This window comes from Rousettus aegyptiacus, unplaced genomic scaffold, assembly GCF_014176215.1.
Source record: "Rousettus aegyptiacus isolate mRouAeg1 unplaced genomic scaffold, mRouAeg1.p scaffold_m13_p_7, whole genome shotgun sequence".
NCBI classification, from domain to species: domain Eukaryota; kingdom Metazoa; phylum Chordata; class Mammalia; order Chiroptera; family Pteropodidae; genus Rousettus; species Rousettus aegyptiacus.
The window spans coordinates 63,401,317-63,425,655 of record NW_023416310.1 but is presented as its reverse complement, the minus strand read 5'-3'; the positions used below and the strand labels follow the sequence as shown (position 1 = coordinate 63,425,655).

Sequence of the window (24,339 nt, the reverse complement as noted above, 5' to 3'; positions counted from 1 at the left end):
CCCAGAGGCCTGCGTGCTTGCTTCTGGAAAGTGAGGAGTGGAGCAGAAGCCGTGGTGCCTCCATCCCCACTCTATTCCCAAGAACCCCCCAATCATGTGTCCCACTCCCACTATGCCTGGCTCCACTCGGCCAGCAAAAGCCAGTGACATCGTCGGCTTGTAGCCCTGGAAGTCCCTGGTCCCCTTTCCTGGAGTTGAGACTCAGGTGGAAGATGAGCTCCTGCATTTGCTGCAGCCAGGGAGGAGGAGGCGTAATTGGGGTCTCCAATACCTGATCGCCTTTCTCACAGAATTCTGTGCGGAGCAGCATCCAGAGTTGTGGACCCAAGCTGTCCCTGAAGTCTTGTCCCTAGAATTCCAAGATCACAGACCCAGCACTTGTCTAGTCCCTCCAAGTCACTGTCATGGAAGCTAGAGCCTAGAGGTAACATGCAGCCATGAAAAGCACAAGGTCAGCCCCTCCACCACACACACTTGACACTTTCTCCATGGACCTCCGTTCCAGGTATATGCTGAAAGGCTTGAGATCTAAATACAAGGAAAATATGACTGACATTTTACAAAACTGTCTTAAAAATGAGCTTTTGGTTTTAAGATGTCATCTGAAGATGCTTGTATTTAGCTTCTCCCACACAAGAGGCCTCCACTAGACCCAGGAAAGGTGGTCCTGTCTCAGGCCCTGGGGATCAATGGCTTTCCCTAGCTCTTCCAGTCTTGGCATGGAACATCCCTCTTCATCACTGTAAGCACGGCAAAACCTACAATGAAACCCCTGGGTAAGATAATATCACGGGCTGTATGTCCACTAAACAGAACAAGTCCGATGGGGGCAGGGGGATCTCGGATCTGCTGCGTGTCCCACTCATTCCCCATGAGCACTGCTGGGGGCCAAGCAGAGAGCAGCATTCCACAGACACACCCCAAAGCGCTCTGCCCCCATGGGCAGGGGCTGGCCTGAAGTTCACTGAGGCCGTGGGCTGCCCCTGACCGCAGCCAGCCCACATTGTGGCCTGAGCAGGCCTACACACAGGAAGTCGGAGAGCCAAGGGCTCCGTCAGGGAACCACCACAGTGGATTCAACAATTAGGAACTCCCTTGCTTCTTGCAGAGAGCAGTCAGGCTCCAATCCAACCAATCCACTTGTCAATGTTATTGTTGGTCAAGTTCAGCTCTTTGAGAGGCTGAGAAGGCCAGTGTCATTTCACGGCAAGATGCAGGGTGGGCCGCCATCATGGACCAGACAAGTGGACGCGGTCCCTCCCCCAGCAAGAGGTCAGGTGCGGGAAACTCTACTCAAAATATGCTTTTGTCATTATCTGCCTCGTTTTCACAGTATCAAAAGCCATTCCCCTTAAACTATTATCTTTTATGGTCTGATTTATTCATAATATTTCCATAACCACTTTAACATCTTGGAGTCAGTATTATTTCCAAAGAAAACATTTACAGTGTTATCAAAAAAGTCAACAGAAGAAACAATTCTGATAGGCAGAAATCTAAAACTCAAGATGCGTTTTTTGCGCTCTACACTGAGGCACACCAGTGACAGAAGAAGGCGGAGGCGGGAGGTCCCAGAGACCAGCACCAACCCTCCACCCAGTGTTCCAAGACCACCGGACACATCTGCTGTGGAAGACAGTGCTGCAGTGTTCCATACTCAGCCTTCGGGTTGGCACGCACTACTGATAGGGCCGTGAAGTATTCTCACACTGCCGTAGCTATTTATTCTTCAACTTTACCGAGGTATACTTAACATAAAAAGTTGCACGCATATTGAACATATACAATTTGATAAATTTGAACCTGTGCATACACCTCGATATCATCACCACAAACATGGTAATAAACACATCCATCATCTCCAAAAGATTGACCTGTTCAAGGTCTCATCTGCTAATATGCCCCATGCCTTGCAACACACATGCATGCAGGAGAGATATACTTTTTGTTTTTCTGGAGGAGGGAGGCTAAGGAAAAACACTGCCTCTCCTAATTTTGGAACCTCAACTGCAGCAATGGCCTCACTGAAAGCTCTATGTGACCCGTTTCTTTGTAGTGTTCTCTCCCATCTGTATCATCTACATGCCTGGTCCAGAGACTCAAGGTGAGACACAGAGAGCACTGCTAGGTCAGTGTGTCTACAATCCAGTGTGCAGTCACAGGTCACTGTCCTATGCCATGCCCAACGTGGCAAGTAAAGCAAACTCTCCTAGTTCACTTCCTTCTTTTATAAAAGGGGGATGGGGGGCGGTAGCCACGTCACCTAGTTTTACAATTTATAAACATTCATAAAAAAATTCCTTTGTAAACTTTAAGGGATAATTCAGAGAATAACAGAGCAATGACTGGAATGTATGAATTCAGCTTCTACACTCTGTCACAGGGGAGGAAAAACGGTGTGTGTGTGTGTGAGGGGGGGTCAGGGATTTGCTTTATCTGTTTTTAATTTGTTTCTCCTGCTTTCTGGGAAACCACACTGCTAGGATATGCTGGCATGTTATCTAAGATAAAAAAAAAAAAATGCTTGGCTAAACTCTGATCATCACTCCATCTATCAGAAAATGATGTTTCATTGAGTACATAAAAAACTGTTTACTGCAATTTCTTGAAGCTTTGCTCTGTATAAAGTTGCTGTAAGAAAAATAATGAACTCAAACTGGATTAAAGACTTGAATGTAAGACCTGACACCACAAAACTCCTAGAAGAAAATGGAAGGAGTAAGCTCCTTGGCATAGGTCTTAATGATAATTTTTTGGATTTGACACCAAAAACAAAGGCAACAAAATAAAACAAGCAAACAAAAAACCCAAGGGGGACTACATCAACCAAAAGCCCTACTCAGCAAAGGAAATCATCATCAAAATGAAAAGGCAAAGTATGGAATAGGAGAAAATATTTGCAAATCACATCTGATAAGATGCTAATACCCGCAAAATATAAAGAACTCATATAACTCAGCAAAATAAATAAATAAATAAATAAAACAATCCAATTAAAATAAAAAGAATATCTGAATAGACATTTTTCCAAGGAAGACTTACACATGGCCAGAAAGTACATGAAAAGGTGCCCAACATCAGTAATCATTAGGGAAACGCAAATCAAAACCGCACTGAGCTATACTGCGCATCTGTTAGAATGGCTGTCATTCAAAAGACAAGAGATAAGTGCTGTGGAGAAGACCTTTTTGTGTACTGTTGGTGGGAATGTAAATCAAGTCACTATGAAAAATAGTATGGAAGTTCCTTAAAAAAAAATTAAAAATAGAATACCATATCATCCAGCAATGCCATTCCTGGTTATACATCTAAAAGAAATGAAAACAGGATATTGAAGAGATATTTGAGCTTCCATGTTCACTGTAGCATTATTCACAATAGCCAAGATATGGAAACAACTTAAGTGTCCATCAACAGATGAATGAAGTTATGATATGTACATACACGTATATATGATATGTACATACACGTGTGTATAAAATGTGATATATGCACACATACAATGTACGTGAGCACACACACAATAGAATATTATTCGGTTATGAAAAAGAAGGAAATCCTCTCATTTTTTACAACATGGATGGACCTTGGGGGTACTACGCTAAGTGAAATAAGCTAGACAAAGACAAATACTGCATGATATCACTTACATGTGAAATCTTAAAAAAAAAAGTCAAACTCATAGAAACAGAGAAGTAGTGAAGTGGTTCCCAGGAGCTGGGGTGTGGGGGAAATAGGGAGAGGTTGACAAAAAGGTATAAACTTTCAGCTATGGACAAATAAGTTCTGAGAGTCTAATGTAAAACACGGTGACGATAGTCAAGAATACTGTATTACATAACTGAAATTTGCTGAAAGCGTAGAACTTCAACATTCTCACAAACATAAGGATAGATATGTGGACTGATGTTGGATGTGTTAATTAATCGGATGGTAGGAATTTTCTCACAATGCTTACAGATATCAAATCACGATGTACACTTTAAATATCTCATGATTTTGTCAATTACACCTCAATAAAGCTTAAAAAATGATGCATGCAGGATTGCTGCTAACACTTATAATCTGGATAGACATACCTGACAGTTTGCGAAATCCAGGTGTCATTTACTCAGCATGAGTCTTGCCACCTAAGCTACCATCTACCCCTGCCTCCCGCCATCTCACCAACATCCTTCTACCCATTAGGCTTCTCTCCTAAAAATGTCTCCAAAAAGTTTTTCAAAAGATTTAAAATCTTTGGCATAGCATACAAAGCTGTCCACATTTTCTATCCCTAGTAAATGCTAGCCAGTCTCCAACAACAGTGAATCACAGTTCATTTTCAATTATATATAGGAAGAATTAAGTGCAGATTTAACATTGGTTAACAATTTCAGTGTGAAAGGAAGGGATTTGCCACCATGCTCTTCCCATGGTCTCCATTCCCCGATGTGGGCTGGGTCCAGGCAGGGGAGTCTCGAAAACCTGCTCCTTAACCTCAAAGGGCAGGGGGCTCCTGGAGATGAAAATAGATATAGGGCAGGGAAATGTGTCACCTGGAAACAGAGCTTTGGGGACTCAATTCAGCCCGCTCTGAGATGCAGCTTGGACACCCCTACTCTCCTCAAACTGCTTCCCTTGGCCCAGGTCAAGGTGTGGGTCTAGCTGGGACTGCACAAACCTAGAGCACCTATGAACTGGAAAATGTGCCCGAGGCTGACGCCCCACCTACCACTTCAGCAGGCTGCATTTTTAGTCTTTCCAAGGCCTGACAAATAGTAAAGATGACCAAGCTAACACTTTCCCTGCTGGCACTTGCTCAAAGGCCGCTGACCAAACACGTATATGCCTGGTCCCCTACAATTAATGCTTGAATGACCTGGAGACTCTAGGACCCACTAGGCTAATCCATCCAGCCTGCCCTGTGCCTAGGGCACCCATTTTGCCTCTGTCCGCACACCCCCTCACTCTTTAAAATTCACTCCAAGCATAGCATCCTCTGGTTTTTCCAGACTCCGCTCTGAGGGTCAGTTTGCCCTCAGTTCAGCACCAGAGACTCACTGTAAGAACATCACCTACAGCAGTTAGCAGAGACCCCGAGCTGTCAGGGTCCTGCCCCATCCCCCAAGGCCGTGGGAAACAGTGTCTGGAACTATATTTTATCTATTTTCGGAGCTGCTAAAACACAGTATAAAACAGTCACTGCAAGAAAAATAGTTTAGAACCCAGCTGGTGCTCACAATAAACATTTATTACATGAATGGCTACATCTAATGATTGTCCCACTGAACATTTTTCTAAACCACAAAAGTAATTTTCGGTAAGTAAATTCAGGGTTTCGGTGTGGATCTCATGAACTTAAAGTAACATTTCTTTAAAATTCTACAGGTATAAATATTTCTAAGTGCATTTTCATGATAATCTATGTGTGGCTTTCTACCTAATCACACCCAAGCATCACTTCTTGTTAATACTACAGTAACGGACTCTGACTGGGTATCTGTGCAGCCATGCTGCCTTGAGTGACCTTGGTAGCCCACTGAGTACTACTTTATGAAAGAGGACTCTGATCATAACTTAATGTCACTGACGATCAAGACCTTTCTAAAGAAGCACCGTCAGACTCTGTTATTGATGAATTACTAATGAAGTCTTATGATCAGATGTGAAGATTTGCACGGATATCCATCTTATATTGCCATGAAATATAAATGTGGCTGCATTTATGAAGGAATAAGTCTTAAAAGCTTCCACTGCAATGACAAATAAAAAATTGAGTCACCATGGGTAAGAGGTTTTTTTTTGTTTTGTTTTTAATGTAATGGAAATCTCCTAGGATTGGACGTGAAGCAGCCCAGTGGTGTCTGTCTTACATAAGATCTGGAAGAAACACCTGGGAGTGCCCTGTCATTGCAGGAGAACATATAAGCTGGTAAGGGCCGGTGTCATGGGAGGGCGGGTCAGATCAGCGTAAGGTGCAAGGGGAGGGGGGACAGAGCAGGGCTTGGAATCAGGCTGCACAACACGTGCCCCCCAGGGCCTAGACCAGGAAATTATAATGAACAAAATGCTACATAAATGGGACAATGTGTCATTTTCTCTAAAAGAAATCATGAACTATAATAAGGCAAAGGCACTCAGACACTCAATCCTACCCTTACAAAAGGGTGTTACATATTAATTCTATGCTGTTCTGGTTTACATACATCAAAGGGGAACATAACTGAAATTAAGACGTCCCCCTCCCTCACCAAAGAAAAAAAGGTAATCGAGGAGAAAAAAGAAAACACAATTACAAAACTGTTAGTAGTCATTTTAGACCAAATGAAAGAAAATTCTAATTTATACTAAACTAATAAACTTACGGAAATCATATCAAGAGGATTTGTGGTCCAAAGTTACTGATTCAAAGATAGTTCAAAAGAATTTGTAAACAGCAGAAGCAAAGTAAGGTTTGAAGGAACGCTGATGACTTGGTGGTGTTATCTCTACAGGTGCCTCCATCCTCTGGAGGTGAGATTGCACCTTCTCATAAAGCTCTGCTTACCGCCCAGCCAAAACAGAAACACCGGGTTACCTGGACTACCAGACAGCATTTCTTATATTCTAAATCAAAGGTCCCAATGCATATTTGAGGGCTAAGAAGTCCTTCTGCTGTGCGGGGACATGTTTTTGTTCAGTATCTGTTATTTTAGGGCCCCTAGATCTCAGAATCCACATGCTGTGCTAGATATGGTTTTGTTTTAACACACACACGTAGATTTCTCATACCAACAGGTAAAACTTTCCTCAGAATCCTTTACCTGTTTGCATCTTTTGATGTAGACATCTCTGCATCAAAGTTGGAAAGAAACCTTCACTAGACTGACAGCACCTAAAGGCAGCGCTTACTCATTTTCCTACCCCCAGGGCAGCACACAGAAGCCCGGCTCACCTGGGCTCGAGAACTACCTGCTGGGCCGAAGACCTGAGACATGAGGCTGTTTCGTAAGTTGAAGGAGCCTGTGCTCTGCTTCCTGGCTACTCAATGCCAACCCAGGCTAAAGCAGGAACAGTGAATCTAATCTTTGAATCGAGGCCCTTGAAAACAGAAATTGTATGTGGTGTATCAAATCAGGGGTACGTTTATTGCCATTTTGCTAATGTAAAACCTACTCTGCAAATTGAGCATTTGAGGCCAGAGTAGCATCCTATTCCACCTGTTTTAAGTAGAAAACCACACACTTACCTTTGGCGCTCAGTTATGAGATGGCTGGCAAAACACAGAACTCCACAAAAGGTGAATTTTTCAGCTGATTACTCCCCTGAAGTTACAAAGCTGCGGAAATTCTCCAAATTTTCAAATACAAGTCAAATTTCGGCAGAGACTTATGATCTGGAAAATCACTTGTAGAAGAGGAACATATGAAATCTGAAAAGAGACAGAAAGAACCATATATTAGGACTGCCTTGCTTGAATTTAAGTAACTCCTTGAGAAATAACTATTTGCCTGAAACTAATATTTCTAATAAACCCCAGGGGAAAAAATAAATAAAAAAGCTGCTTTGTATCTAACTTATCTCTATCCAAACGAAAACACTCCCACCTCGCTACCTTCTACTCCCTGGATCAGCTCTCAGGCCGTGGTCAAGGGGAGGTCAACCACGTGCTCTGTGGAGGGAAGGGATGGGGAGGATGGGGAGAACTAGCCATAAATGAGGGACCGTAAGTTCTTCTTCCAGCCCTCCTACCTCTCGGCCCCAACCTGCACCTTTCAAAGGCTGCCAAAAACAAAAGGGAGGCTGCCAAGTGGGAAGGAAGCCAGTCTGGGAGCCTAACTCTGGGTTGCAGAGAGCATGGATACTACCTAGAGACTTGTGTCTTGGAGTCTCTTGCACTGGCCACTTACTGAGGGAGGCCTGCAGGAAATCTGAGAAGAACCTTCCCAAACCACAAGAAGCTCAGCCAAGAGAAGCCTGGCAGAGGTGACCTGCCGCTCTCTCCCTCCCGGGGGTGGAGTGTGCTGTCGCCTTGTGTCCACTCACTTGGGTAACTACTTTCAGTCCTTGCCTAACATCTCTGAGGGACCCTCAAGCTCTGTGGACCTCCAAGTGAGTTCACTGACATTTCTAATTACATTTCAAACCCACAGGGATCTGTCCTGACAGTTCACTCAGAGAAGATCTATTAATTCATCCCTAGCGTGATTATGACCCAAAACGTTAAATACCCCATAGAAAAAATCGAATTCTATTTTAGTCAAATAGAAAAAGATAATTCAAGTAGGGCTATCATAAAAATGTTATAAGGCAAGTTCATAAATTTTTATTAGAAACTTCATTCCCCTTTATGTATTCTCTAGCATTATCTTAAAGGCTGCGTGATTTTAAAAAAAAAAAAAAAAAAAAACTATGATTTAATGCAAGGAAAAGGTGATAACCAAATACAATGGGAAAACGAGAATTGGGCAAGATGGTAAATGTATTCCAGGCTGACTATGCCCGTCTCTCTGCTGAGTGTTTACAACGAAATGACAGGTTCTTTCAAAATGGAATTTTTGATGTCTGAACTGATACTGAGGATTCTTATTTTTTTCACTGCTGGCCTTATACAAAAAGCCGCCAAATAAACACAGCCATGCTCACAAACGCTACCTTTGTATTAGTATATTCTGAGGTTCTTTTAGATGTAAATTTTACTTTTAAAGTTTTAAATGAAAAGTGAATGTGCCTGAAGTCAGATCTCCCTAGACCAATGCGAAGGGATGTTGGGGTGACGCCAGGCTGTCCAAATTAGGGCCTCCCTCTGCATGTGTCATGCTCTCACAAATGCAACATCTGACACCCCCAATAACCTGCCAGGGTAGACAGGAATACCTACTTTTACACATGAGTTAATTTCTCAGGGAGGTTCAAGGTTTTCCTTCACAGGCTGCAGAGTTAGGAATGCAGGCCTTTAACTCTCTAGATCTACCAGAGCAACAAAGAAGCTAGTTAGGAGCAACTCACACACCAGCCCAACGGGAAAGACCAATGGCCTGGATCCGAGTCCTTTGGCACAGGGTGTGGTGGACAAGATGGAAAAGTGGTATGAAAAGAGCAGGGTCTGAACCAGGGGAGACGCGCCAATCAAAGTGACACCCTTTTAAAGCCCATTTAAAGGTGCTGATGGCCACCTGGGACACAGGTATGAAAAATTAAGGCTGCAGTGTTGTCACTGAGAAAAACACTTCACTGACAAACTCAATGCACTAAGAAGACACCTTAAATAGAAAAAAAAAAAAAAAACCCGGCGTGCTCGATATCTGTCTGTGGGTTTAAGTGACGTCTACCCACTGTCTATGTTTAGTGTGGTAACCCCTTGCTCAAAACCTGTTAAGGACAAGTACTGCAAATCAGGTCCTAAGTAGAATCTGTGATCTAAAGCCATCACAAAAGCACACACTTTTGTGCAAAAAATAACCTCAGACCACAAGACAAGTACAACAAGGCACAAGGTCACTGGGGCTGCAGAAGGTCCTCGCGTAAGATTCATTCACACAACACGGTGTAGGCGGATGGAGACATCTGAAACACTGTGTGCTTTCCTTTAAAACTGTTTCTCCGCTAGCACCATGTGCAGCTCCCCTAAGAAACAAGAGAGAAGGAAGGAGGCGTGGACAGGAATGAACACTAACACGAAAGGTATTTTTTTCTCTACATTAACTTGGATCCTTAATAATACAAAATTGTAACCAGTGCAAAACCCAAGGGATTAACTAAATTCTCTGTAACACTGAGATTTTCTCTTTCTCAACTATGTTTTGATACACCCAAGCCACCTGACCTGGGGCTCTCTGTCATCTTTATGGGGGCGCTGAGCTGCCCAGGCCTCAGCACCTTGGTCTGCAAATCCAGGAGCACTGCCTGCCTAGGCACGGGGCCCGCCACCAAGACGAGCGCTGTCCCAGTCCAAACTCCCAGTAGCTGCCGCAGCACCAGGCACAACGTCTAGGTGGTCCTGGGTTTCCTTCCAGCCTTTGTCTGCATGGGGACCAGAGCTGACATCCATCACTAATATGCTTTCCTCTGGTGCAGGCATTTAGGGCTAATAAGAGGGTATGTACCCCATTCTGTTGGAGGCCTGAAACTGAGCCTTTTGGTCACGATAACACTGGACAACTGCCCCACTTACTTTAGAGCTGGCAGATTTGCCTGGATGACTCGAATCCCAAAGGCTCATTTTCGGAGATGACCCCACCTCTCCTCTCCCTGCCTCGCAGAGACAGAGTAACAGGAGGGAGGACATGAGTGTGTCCTGGTCCCAGGCCCCTGGTCCACCTTCACTGCAGCCACATCCACCATCATCTGGGAGATAAATCTTATTGTTCAGCTCACCAACCAAACCACCAGACACCCACAGATAGAATTCGAACCCATGCTGGTCTGACTTCAAAGTTGAGCCATGCTTTCTCCTCACAAAGATCACCAATCAAGGTGATTTCAGTCCTGAGACTCAGGCAAGGATCAGTTGCCACCGCCATATGACTAGAGCACCTGTTACGTTGGGGGCCAGCTCTGGCCTCTCAAATCTGGTAGGGGCTGAGTTATGTTGTAACAAAGGAGCAAGCCCACAAATGAGCACAGCACCAAACTTCCAAAGGTACTTAACTTCTACAGGTACTGTTTCCTTTAGATGTTAATGCGGGGGTTGGGGGAGGACCTGGCGGGGTTAGGGCTGCACACAACCTAAGGCTGCAGGTTACACCAAGAGTGCATCACATCAGCACCATATATACAACAAACATGCCAAGAGAACCACCCAGACTCCTAACCTGCAGACAGAACTAAAGGCAATTGTCTTTCTCCTTTTATTTAAAAATAAAGAAGAAGAAAAAAAAAAACACCCATGTGAGATTACGTTATAGGCCGCTGAGCTTGCAAATGCTTTTGCCCTTTATTCTCCACCCGCCACACCCCAATGTGACACTTCTCTTCAGACCAAGTAGATACTGAGGTGGGTGTCCAGTTCAGAACAATTATGGAAGGTCAGTGCCTGACCACAAGAGCATGTGGCCAGGGCTGCCTTGGTGACCTGCAGCAGAACCAGCTATATTTCATGCCTACTCAACTATCTGATGGAGAACTTTATTCAAGAGGGAAAATGCTGGTTTCAGACGTTGAACGAAGTTACACAAGAGTCTCCTTGAATGTTCTGGCTAAAGTTCAAGGCTGCTTTCCTCCCCCATGTGCACTAGTACAGAGTAGCTTGTAAATGCTTATTGAGCTGACACTCAAAGGCTCCCAGGGATGCATCTCAACTACCCTTTATCATCCGAGCACAGTGGCTCCCAGTCAGGGCTCAGCAAGCACTGAAGACCGCAAGCTAGTTCTCCAAGTTAAAAAAAGTCCCACTAGAATTAAGATTCTTACCCAAGATAAAACTGGCCTAAATAGAAAAAATATCAAGGTTTTCTGCACAGGGCTGGAATTCTGTCAGTTCCAAAGGATCTAACCGGTTATCAGAGAATAAGTTAATAAAAATGGGGGAGTGGGAGGAGTACTAATTTCTAACTCTCTGTACAGCCTCAAAGAGACAGCACATGTGGCTGAGGTGGGTGTTTGGAGAGGAGGGTAACTGGTTACATGCTAAGCTCTGAGGGTTCCATGTTTCAAAATACGGAAGATTTTCTGCCTTCAAGTGTCCCAGGCCTGATAAAAGAACAGACAGCAAACAGAGGGTCAGCCACATATAGTGAGACCAGAAAAGGTGGCCAGAGGCCATGGATCAGGAGACCAGAGGTCCAGACCTGGCTCAGCCACCAACACCCTGTAGGATTCTGGGCCTCAGTTTCCTCATCCACAACCCGGCACTCCCTCAGCTCCAATCCTGTAGCTTTGAGGCATGTGGGAATGGACCTGAAAATGGTCAAAGATTGATGGTGTGGTGCTAAACATTAAGTAAAACTTATCTACAGTACCATGACAAAAAAAGTCATAATCCAAATCTTAGTAGGAACTTAAATTTTATAGTCTGCAGCCTAAAAATCCTAACGGATAGAAATTTGATTAGTGACACCATTTCCAATGGTTTGTAGAGATTTTTGTGTATATATTTGATGCTAACCTCTTAAATATAACATATTCCATTCTCCAAAAGTTCTGTTGAGGTGTTACTCTTAAGACTTTAGCACTGGTTCGAATCAAAATTTTCAGAATCAGCACAAACACCTTTCTACACATCTTGACAATGTAACTTGACAGCGGAACATTTTTTAAAGTTCACCAGCATTTTTATTAAGTATCCACAGTATTAAGTCGTTGCCCAGGCAACTAATTATACAACCAATAAAAAGAACGCCGACAAAAATAAACCTTAAACTGCACCTATTGAAATAAATGTGTACAACGCCCCTTTAAAAAAAAAAAAAAAAAAAAAGACAGAAGGAAAGACAGAAACAAAAAAGGCAGACAGACATACCAGACAATGAATTCTTATCTGAGATCACGTCAATGTACCAGGTGATGCAAAGTTCTCCTCTATGAATATGCGTAAGCATTATTTTGACTATTTTGCTGAAGTTTTTGTCCCTTACCTTTTGGGGATGAAAAACTGGAAGAATGAAGGAAATTCTTCAAGAAAGGCCAAGGTTAACAGCAGGATGGGGTGAGCAAATCCTGTTTTCCTGTTTTTCTGTCTCTTCTCTGTTATCTACCTCTCCCAATGTTCCTTCGTTCTCTCTCTCACTCGCTCACTTGCTCGCTCTCGCGCGCTCGCTCTCTCTCTCTCTCTTTCAGTAGAACTTTGAAAAGCTAGCAGGTAGGCCACCGTACAAACTGTTACAGTAGTTGCAATATACTTCCACGGTGGAGTATTATTTTACTTTAAACTTTATTCTTTTCTGTAACATTTTTGCAACTATGTTTTGCTTTAGTAATTAAGACAAAATGCTGTTAGAATTTCTGCTTTCTGCATTTGTCTTCACTGTAGTGTTCTGAGCAGGGATCCTGGGCCTGGACAGAGAAGGAGTTCCCCGCTCCCCGCCCCCAAGCATCCTCCACAGCACCTCTCCTCTCCTTTCCTTGTTCTATCTTCATCTCAGATCCCCACCACCTCCGTCTAGAAAGCGCACCTCTTATTCACCCTCTCATCTTTGGGAACTCTCCCTTCAAACTCTCTCTCTCTCTACTCTCTGCCCAGCCCACCCCAAGGCTCAGGGGGCAGGGTGAAATCCCACCCCATTCAAGAGGATGTTTGCGCACCCTCCTCTGGGAAGAATTACCTTTAGCAACTTACAGCACTATTACCATGAAGCTGTGTGCATTCCCTCCGTTACAGTCTGAATTGCATCCCCCAAGTTCGTACGTTGAAGTCCCAACCCCCAGTACTTCAGAATTTAACAGTATTTAGACATAGATCTCTAAAGAGGTGATTAAGTCAAAATGAGGCTGTTGTTAATCCAATATAACTGGTGTCCTTAATAAAAAGAGGAAGAGACAACCAGGGACGCACAGGCACAGAGGGGCAACCATGTGAAGAGGCAACAAAAGGGTGGCCGTCTGCAAGCCAAGGAGAGAAGCCTCAAGAGAAACCAAACCTGCCGACACCTTATCTTAGACTTCCAGCCTACAGAACAATGAGAAAATCAATTTCTGCTTTTTTAAGTACCCAGTCTGTGGTGTTTGATTACGGCAGCCCAAGCAAACTAACATACCATCTCTACTTTACTAGATTGTCAACTCACGAAATCTCGCCACAAAAAAACACATACAACAGGAACTTGGAAAACATGTCCTAAATGAATTCAAGAAGGAATGGATGCAAAGAAACAAAAACAAACCACCAGACAACCCACTATAGTGCATCTTTCGGCTTTCTTCCTCCTGGGCAGGAAGGAAGTTTTTGCTCACCTATTTTTTCTTTAAAACCCACCACTGAGAACACATTTCTGATCCTCCAGAAGGTCTGTCTTCCCTCCTCTGTGCAAAGCCCTACTGCAGTATTCATCAAACTAGAACATAATCATCATAATTTGCATTTTAGTGGAGATGTTTAACCAAATGCAACATGGAAAGGATATATCTTCCCAGGTACCTTGGCACTCGATCTCAAAAATTACGGACCTACAGCCACCTCACCTCTTGCTAGGTGACTTTAAAAACAAATCCCACACAGAAATTATTTTATCTGTGAACATTTCAGTGCGTGTGGCCAATGGATAAGCACAGCTCCATCATTACACCTAAAATAATTACTTATCCCTTAATATAAACCTCATATCACTTAGTGTTCCAATTTTCTTGATTGTCTTGTAAATGTATTTTTATAGCTGATTTATTTGAATTGGGATCCAAATAATATTCACGAATTATAATTTCTTGTATGTCTCTCGAGTCACTTTAAACCTATTTTATTGTAATGACAATTTGTTGAAGAAACTGGGTCATTTGTGCTGCAGAACACCCAGCATTCTGCACATTGTGGATTTTGTTTCACTGCCATTTTACATGTTCCCCAGCGTGGCATTTCCAGTAAAAGGGCAGTTAGCACTAGGGATTCCTTAAATGCGAGGAGACTTTCTCAAGGGCAGGGGAGGGGTCCTACACTGACCACATGCTTGGTACCAAGAAGCAACCCGACTGATCAGTGATTTAGTAAATGCCAAAATAAATTGGAGGTGCTAATGTATCAGTAAGTCCAACCCTCCTCCTGCTCCCAGTTTTAAGGAGGATACTTCCCAGGGTCAAGGGCATGGTGCGTCCCCTCTGAAAGTAAGAAAAAGCCACATTCTACCCTTCCGACTGAGAAAAAGTATATAAAATTAAAGGCTAAAAGTTATAAAAGAATCTAAGCATTACATGATATCATGTTCTTCCTCTTTTTTAAAAAAGATTTTTTAAAAAGTAACCATCTCAGACAGGTGAGCACTGAGTGGGGGCTCCAGGTGGTGTGGGTTCACAGATGGACATACGCACACCAGGAAGGTAGCATTTCATACCCCAAACCACCCTACTGAGAAAAACGATGCCATCTGACACTCAAGTCAATTACATACAGATATTCATTGTATGGTACCAAACAGTTTTTCCCTATATTTTTCTATAAAAAAATTATACTTTTTCTACAAAAAAAAACCACTCCTCTGTTTTTAAAAAGCTAAGATCTGTCTATAGCAGGATTATTCAAATCAGAAACCCTTACTTCCCTTGCCCTTGAAGTACAACACCTCTGTTATTTTAGAGCCACACGTTAATTTTAGAGAGAAGGACACCAAATCTGCTAAGCCTGCATGTGTATCACAGGATGGAACCTTCTGGAGAGATCTATTCCAGTAGGTCGGGTCAGGGGCTGGGATTAAGGTGCTGTGTCCCCAAGTGAGCAGGCTACACGGACGGATGCAAGTTTGAGTATTCCAGAGACCTGAAAGGTTGAGATCACACCATTGGCCTTTAAGAAACCAGAACATGAGGGTCCGAGATACAATGCTGTACAGCAACTACATGAAGGTGCTGGGTCAACAAAGACTGGGACTAGCCCCTGACCCCTGGTATTTGAGAAGCCCTGGAGCATAGAGAATAATCAACCTCTGGAGAAAAGGGCTGAGAATGACTTTGTGGGAAGGTTGTTGTTTAATTTTGTAACTTCCTGGTAACTAAAAAGCCTCTTACAAAATGCACTGGCTTCTAAAAAACTGTGAGGGAAAAAAAATCTCCTTGAATTTTATCTTATTTCGCTTCTGATGGGTGCCAAATCAACTTGATTTATTTCTCCTATTTTAGAGTAGGGGTGATACTCATATTCGAGTATCCATACACTAATTAGCATAAAAGTCCATAAGATGAGAAACAAAGTGGGAGCTGAGTAAATTCAATTTTCCCATAAAAAAAAAAAGGTCTAATAGTTATAAAAATCTAACTTACAAAGAACAAAACTATGGTTATTCCAATTGAATAGAAATTTCAATATCACTGTTTTTAAAGGATATTTAGTTGCTTTTGAATATTCCTTAAATGGTCAAAGTATGTTCACCCACATTTTCACCAAATGCTAGATCCTTTCACAATTCTGCACCCTTGTGTCTAGTGTTTCTCCCCCAACAGCGGGATGGCCTCATCCCTCCAGGTTCCAATGCCATCATCCCACCAAATCCAACCTGTTGTTCAGGAATGAAATAACATGTTCCCTCTTCTGGGAATTCTATAGGAATGCCCTGCACTCTTATGGAAATCATGCTTTTATAATCATAAACTCCCCATTTCCACAACTACCTAGACAAGAAGAGCCTCCGGGAAGGGAAAGCCACATGCTGGTGTTCGTATGGCTTGGCATACAGAAGGCTCTGAATAAAATGACTCCTATCAGATATTTATCATCCAATAAACTTTCACATCAGTAATTAGAGCTGTAAGGTCAGCTGCAACTGTCCAAGACCCTACAGTATCCAGTGCCATAGGGCCCAGAATCATCTCCCAAATTTAAATTCAAGAGACCTTGAGGATCCCTCCCACAACTGTGCCTAAACCAGCCCATGAGCATCAACATGGAACCTTAAATACAGATAATAATGGAACTGTGCCAAAACCAAATTATGGTTCTGCCTACGAAGTATATTTCCTAATTTTATTGCTGCAAATTTATTTTTCTTGAGTATTTCATTTACTGAATAAATTAGCAATGAGCCAATGAGAAGGAGTGAATCAAAGCACACTTCTAAATTCTAAAGCTCAAAAACATATATATGACTTTCTTTGGCAGCAGCCCAATTAATGCCATCCATAAAGCCATTCAAACACTGTGTCTGGGCTGAAATCCAATTAAGTCATTTCTGTCTGAATATCCCCAAAGAGCCTCCCGCTGAGCTCAAAGTGGAAATAATCATAAATGCCAGATTAGCTGCGTAAGCACTTCCAAAGCTGAAACTAGACAAGAGCATGAAAATCGACATGCCCAGCCCTTTAACTGGGCGCGCACACACACGCACACACACACAAGAAATGGGAAAAAAAAAAATTCAATGACCATCTGGCAGAAAGTCAAACCCATTTCCTTGTCCAGCCAGGTCTTCTCAAATAATCCTCACCTAGGGGAAGAGTCAAATAAAGCTCTGATCCACTCATTCACATACATCATGAAATGATCAGCTTCGGTTCCACAAGGCAATTTTGAGTGCAGAGTTAACAGACTCAGGGAGAGAGTTCAAGTTTTCTCTGAATTCACCATTTTACTTAACCAAACCCTTAAAAGAGTACACCCTGAAATTAGTAAATCCTAAAATTCACAACTGCTTCTATGTATAAAATTTCTCCCCTAAAAATGTGCAAGCAAAGAGAAAACCTCATGGAGAGGCTGAGGAACAGAACAGACTCAGTGATGAGCTGAATTTCTGCTTCACCTGGCAACCCAGTACTCAGATTTACAACTCAGTAAAATACAGAATAACTTCAGGTCACATCCATTAGCTGAACACTTGAGTGTTCTAACCACACATTCCAGGAACCAAAAGGATCCCCCTGGCCTGCTTATTCATTCCAAACAGACCCCACCTGAGACCTACGGAATCAGAATATCTGTGATTTGTAAAAGCCCCTAGATGGTTACAATGTCAGCCCCAAGTAAGGACCACTACTGTAGACAAGAGAAGAGAAAATGAAGAAAGGCTCATTCAAGAAACTCCTATTCTCTAAACCTGTACTATTTGAATGCAAGGCTTGTCTGAAAGAAGACTAAGCAGGTAATGAAGTTGGCCATGCTTCTGCATAAGATGTAAAGGACACAAGGACCTTGTTTTAAACTAGAAGCAAGTCCCATCTCTAGATCTTACTATATATTGTTGAGGCTGCTACTTAACCTCAGAGACCAGGTTTCCTTGGAGACGGTATCAGTCACACCCTGTTGGTAGAAAAAAATGAAAGTCATACTTATTCAATGAAAATGTGTGGCACATCTGCTATGTACAAACACTGTACCTAAATAAGGCACAGCACAGATGCTCATCCTTCTCATGGAACTCAGTCTGGCGAGGGGCCCAGGTCAAACAAATAAACCAGTGCTGCTTTATTCTTTATATGTTCCAAAAAAACTCACCCATAAAAAAAAAAAAATCAACTAAACTTTTCTAAGTGACTTCTAAAATAGATTATGTGCTCTCCAAAATATCTATTAACATTATCCTTAGAATCTAAAAATTCTAAGGAGACAAGCAAACTGAATGTATACATAAACATAATAATTTTAGATAAAAAACAATTTCTGATGGAGTAGAAAGTAGGTCTAATCTCTTTTTCCTGAGAATAAACTTCCAACAGTTAAAGAAACATCAGTGTCCCCAAGGAAAACTAACTTGAAAAATGACAAGGTTCCCTACACCTCATCGTCCCAGTTCTATTTTCTCTTCTAGACAGAGTTCATGGTAAGTTACTCAACAAGTATATTTTGAACCCTACACACAATAGACAAGACAGACATGTGCTTTGCCCCCACAAAGCAGAGGAAACAGACAACTGGATGGTAAGAGCCCAAGTAGGGCAATTCCGGATGCTACAGATCATCATTACCCATCACCTCTGTATATGACACATGGAATCGGACAGAAATGCCCACTGCAGAAAATGGAAACACACGTTAATAATTCCTGAAACTGCCTTACCTTTCAGGCAGCACCACACCTGCAAGCAGTGCCCAGCCTCTCATATCTGGGCAGGAGGATTTCTGAGTGGAAGTAGGTGCCTCACTAATCCTCCCAGCCCATTTCACCAGTTTTAGTCCATCGTTCCGCTTCTCAAGAGTTCTCAGTTCTGATTCAGTCATGGATAATCCCTATCACTCAGCCACTCATCACCTGCGAATCTGATATGCAGGTTTCCAGGTTTTCATGCAACCTGCTATACAAATCATGGCCAAGGATGGGGGATGCATCTGAGACCTTCCTCAGGCAAACCATCCCTGGGGTGTGGCAGTCCAGCCCACCCCCATCCACACAGCAGTGCTGCCAGCAGGGAGATGGGTCTGCTCCCTGACTCCGGGCGCAGCGCTGGCTTTGGAATGAAATGCCAGTTCCACCCCTGTTGGCTCTGTCTTTGAGCTAGATGGCTTACCATCTCTAAAGCTGTTTTCTCACCTTTAAAATAGAGGATAAAGAGAAAAGAGTCGCCTTGCAGATATGCTGTTTCCATTAAATAGCATAAAAACACCCAGCAATGTTCCAAATACTTAATAGGTGCTCAAAGAAAACACAGCTCTGTGTCCTCAACTAGCCTCTCATTATAAAAGGAGAGTGGTCTGAGGGCCACCCTGCCCCAAACACCCAACCTGCCAGGTTCTTACACAGAGTAGATAAGAAGCCAGCTGAGGGGTAAGAGGACAATGAGGTAGAGGTAAGAAACGTCCCTTCCCTTCATTTGGCAATAAAACTCAACTCTCTTTCCTTTGTGCCATGGGTTACTGGCCCTCTACTCAGAGCCAGTACATGACAAAGGTCTGTGCGTGCTCTGTCCCCCCTTTGCATTCTGGTAACGTTATATACTGTCTTTTGTGTAAACAAACTACAAAAGTAAAAGACAAAACTGTCCCCCAACTAGGTGTGGTGTGTCAAGATGATAAGTGGGCAAAGGAAGGCAAGTCAAGCGAGCTGGTGAGTGGATACAGGTAGGGGCAGGGTCCCACACAACATGGTGAGAGCAGATGGCCACAGACTCATCCCCAAGGACACGATGGCCCAGAGGCTTTTAATGAATGCCCAGGGTCAGAGGGGGTGCCCAAGGAGAGAAGGTACATTAACACCAGATTTAAGGAACACAGTCATAAGTGGTCCGACCTTATCCATATGCCCTGCTGAAATCGCACCATCCTGTACCAAGAAGAGATGTCGACAGGCTTGATGCCCCTACCTTTTATCTCCATTTAGTAGTCTCTTTCTTGATTCTGCTTCTTACTCTATTTAGAAAATTAGAACATTTGCCTGTCTCCAATCTTCTAGCACTTCTCTTCTTCAAAGCCACTCAAATTATATCAACAGGAATATTCTGCCATCCATATCCGCCTGGAAACACTCATAATTCATCCGAACCTTGAGCTTTGAACGTAAAGTAGTAAGGCGCTCTCCTACTAATTTTTCTCCCATTTCAGCTTCAATTCCTTTTTGTTGACATTTGTTCTATGTGCCCTATTTTGAAGATTATTCTTTTGGACAAAAAATAAATAAATAAATAATCCAACCCAGATGTGCATGAAAGTTGATCAATCCTGCTCCTGCAGCTGATCATATCTGACACCAAGCACCAAACCTATGCTCTTGGTCCATCTCTCTCAAACAGACCAAAATCAGGAAGAATATTTTTTTTTCTCAGGCCTTAGAATGTTGAGGCCAATCTCACCTCTCCTGGGTTTCAGCCTTCTATGTGCTACTTACACACGTGCAAGCCACTCTCTTACTTAATCCCAAATTATAGCCTATCTTCCTTCACCTTCAGCATGCAAGTTCAGAGACTATATGCCTCAGAGTTTCGCGCACTAAGGAGGAAAGAAAACAGACCAATGAAGTGGCGATCATTTACTCAGCACGATGGGGTGCCACCAACTAAGTAAGCACTTTTCACATGTTATCACATTCAGTCCTAACACCAGGATGACACTTCATTATCCCCATCCACAGCAGAGAAGCTGGGGGATGCCCAAAGGGGGTTGAGTGCATGCGTGCAGTGAGAATTTGAAGCCCTCTGACTTGGAAGCCCTTGCGCTTGACCTTGTACATGCTGCCCCTCGAGCCAGAGACCAAGAAGAATCAAACTGCACAGCGCAGCCCGCTGAAGAACTGCACCAACCCTTCCTTCCGAAGGAGTGCGTGCTTAGGGGAACCTGGGAATGATCTCTGTCAAACACTGGTGAAAGAGAGGCTTAACTATGTCATGTGAGCACAGATATCCCTTCTAAATGATAGATTTTCTAAAGACCAGAAGTGAACTATTCCAAAGAAAGTTCTTCAGGGAATGCTAAGATACGTTCCAAAATGTGTTGAGCTCCCTACCCCCTCTTTTTTAAAATTGTTGTCAGTAACTGTTTTCAATCAAATTTTCTACTAGCCTTCATTAATCTGGCCCCTCCCCCCATATCCAAGAACACAGCTGGTGGGGTGGCAGAGGGGCAGTCTAGGTAAGTACCATCAAAATGACTCCTTGCAACAAATATATTTTACCCACCTTTGGACCTGCAATAGAGGCAACCATCCACCTTCCACCCCGGGCCTGAAAACTCAGTAACCTTTGGGCCTCTATTGCCTCATTTACTCACTTGTAAGCACAGGAATTAGCTTTTTAATAGACTTTTGACATAATGCTATTTTCTTTTCTTTATTTACTTTAAAACAATAGGAATTTTTCAAAAAGCTCATTTGTTCAAGCTTGGCGTGCCACATAATGGGAAGAGCTAATGAAACATTAGGATTTACAAACCCAGATGAATCTGGGAGTTTAGGATATGATAAAGGTGCTGGCTCGAGTCACAGGGGAAAAGCTAAATCAGGGGAAACGATAAATGACAATTATCCGGATACTTTGGTAAATCATCTGGAAGAAAGTTGGAGCCACGCTTCACACCCTACAACAAGATAAATCCCAAATGTATCTAAGGTTTATGGTGAAAACATAAAAGTATAGATAGGCATATGAAAGATTCTTTACAGAACTTTTTTTTTAATCTATGACTAAAAATTCAGAAACTCCACAAAAGATGGATGAATTCCATTACATACATATATAAACACTTACATGGCAAAATACACTCTAGGGAAATCTGAAAGATGAATTAAAAGTTAGGTGAAACTATCTGTAACTCATAACCCATTGGGCTACTTTTCCTGATACAGTGAGAGCTCCTTCAAATTGATCAAAAGAAGAGACCAGCAAATCAGGAAAACAATGGACAACAGAAAAGGGAAAGAAAATACATGACTTGCAAAAATATAAAAAGCTGTTGGACTTCATTTCACTCACAATAAAATAAATGTAAACTAAAATTACACAAAACGGTCACCTCTCATCCATCACAGGGCCGAAGATCAAAAAATGTGATAATAGCACAAAATCAATGTTACTTTCCTTGTTTGATCATTGTAATGTGATTATGTAAGAAATTAATGATTAAGGAAGCTAGATAAAGGGTAGAGGGGAATCCTTTGTACTATTTTTGCAACTTTCTGTAAGCCAAAATTTATTTCAAAAGTGAAAGTTAAAAAATTTTTTTAAATGTTAAGTGTGATCAAACAGCAGGCATATTGGGAGGTGGTGAGGAAGCAGGTCTTCTGAGACACTGGTGATGAAAGCACAAACTCACCCAGCTCCGTGGAGCGCAACCTGGTAGGATCTCAAAATGGAAAGAGCCTAAACATCTGTCAATAAAACAGTTAAATAAATTACGTCTATATACCAAAGTACTATTTACTTTTAAGAAAGCAGAAATGCCTCTAAGTTCTAAGTAAGAAAGATTTCAAAGACATGTGGTTAACTCAGAAAAATAAGGTAAGAACACTTCAGAGCGAAAATAATTTGATCTACGAAGACATTTACCTACTCATTTGCTGCCTACTTAAGCTTCCTAGAAGTACAAACCCACTGTTTATCCTTACCGAAATTCATCACCCGCATGAACTTAATTAACTTTTGCAGGTTCACCACAGGCTTTTCTGTGTCAATAATCCCTAAAAAATATGTTTTTAAGCCAAGTTACACAAAACTTTGGGGAACCTCATATCTGATATCTATTCATATCTAATGATATAAAGACAAAAGCTATCTCATCTCCCATTTCTTTTCTCTAAATCAGTCCCTAAACTCTAAGGTTGCTTTTGACTGATTACGATATAATTCACCATAAAAATTCACCAATTAAAGTAAAATTTGGTGGTTTTCCTTATTTTTAAAAAATTAATAATGGAGCGATCTCTTCATATGATAAGAAACAGGGAGAAAATAAGACAAAAATAAAATGATTCGAATGACCTACTACCTTTAGTTCCAGAACCTCTGGATGAACACAGAAGAAACCATGAGTCTTGCCTCTGATGAGGACATTTGTATACCTGGGACAGGAAACAGGCTTCCCTTGATAGATGGTTTCAGTTGCCCTTTTTTTTTTTAACAAAAAAAAATATATTACTCTTTCAAATAAAAAGGGTTTTTTTTCAGCAAAATAGTAATAGTAGAGAGACGAAAACAAATCTTACAACAAGCTAAACTTAACTCAGAATATTAACTCTGATACTTATGTTTAAAAACACATCTTCTGGAGGTAAGAGATGATTTAATATTGGCTCTGAAGTAGATGAATCACAACCGTAAATTAATGAAAATGCAGTTATAATTTTGTTCTCCCAGGAAATGAACTGAATCAGATTAATCCAGCTAGTCCTCCTACAGAGTCAGACCTTACGTAGGATGATTAAACTGCCTGAAAATATGTACCAGTAGCTTCAGAATCTTATGAAACCACAAGTCAATGAGTCCACACTGAATGACTGAAAAAGTTTTTCAGTGCCAAGTTTATAAACTGCTTTTCTTTTCTAGAAGCATCCTGTTTCTACAGGAAGGCAGAAGCTGATGGGGTTCTGCATTTAAAGTGCTTTGTTTCCACTGACTATGGTGACAAAGGCTCAACCTCTGTCCCCAAGCTTAAATGCAGCAGACTCACAGCGAGTCCCACCTTGGTCAGGGTTCCCTGTGAAACTTTGCATTACTGCCTGCCTCTCCCATGGGCATAAGAGGCGCCCCAACAAGGCGAGGACCAGGCTGCTGCCCATCAGTTCTGAAGCCCCTGACATGCCGTCTGAGCATGGTTTCCCTCACGTGTGCAGAGGAGCATTTAAGAACTTTCTTCCACTTGCCAAGTCCGACTGACAGCTTGCTACTGGGGTAGGAGACTCTTCCTCCTTAGCAAGACCTGGAAACAGGTTTTGCCCTTGCTCGACACAACACAGAACTGCACAGCCCGTGGTCCCTTCCCGCCCTGCAATGGTCACTTCAACACTCATTGCCCAGAAATTGCACAAACTGTTTTTTATTTCTGACCAGAATAAAAAAATGGCCAAGGCTTCAGAAAGAACCTTGTCAATATTTAAGGGCATCCCCACCAAACTAATAAAAAGGCTGAAAAGGGGCTTAGGATTTTCGAAGGTTCTGAATTTGGCAAGGGAAAAAAGGCATTATAAATCAACGTCGACTTTTTTCTTGAGCAAGCAGAGAAAGGTGTTGAAAGAAAAGGGTTGGTAGTATAAGATGTGAGTCAAAGGCCTAAAAAGGATAAGTTTTTATGTCTTAGGGCCATAAAGTTAAAGCCAAAAAGAGGTTTTGATGACTAAATCTATTTCTGAAAGACTTCCCTGAAGCCATCATCACACACAGGCTCCCCCA

The 24,339-nt window shown here is 42.3% G+C and overlaps 1 protein-coding gene across 6 annotated transcripts in view; it reads right to left on the bottom strand.

Annotated features, from left to right (window-relative positions):
- NCK2 (NCK adaptor protein 2) overlaps positions 1-24,339 on the bottom strand; it is a 126,463-nt gene that overhangs the window by 52,492 nt on the left and 49,632 nt on the right. For all 6 annotated transcript variants that reach the window (XM_036224019.1, XM_036224017.1, XM_016142274.2 and 3 more), the window contains one exon: positions 7,211-7,393. The gene's annotated coding sequence lies outside the window, so the exon portion shown is untranslated. The remainder of the gene's footprint in view (positions 1-7,210; positions 7,394-24,339) is intronic.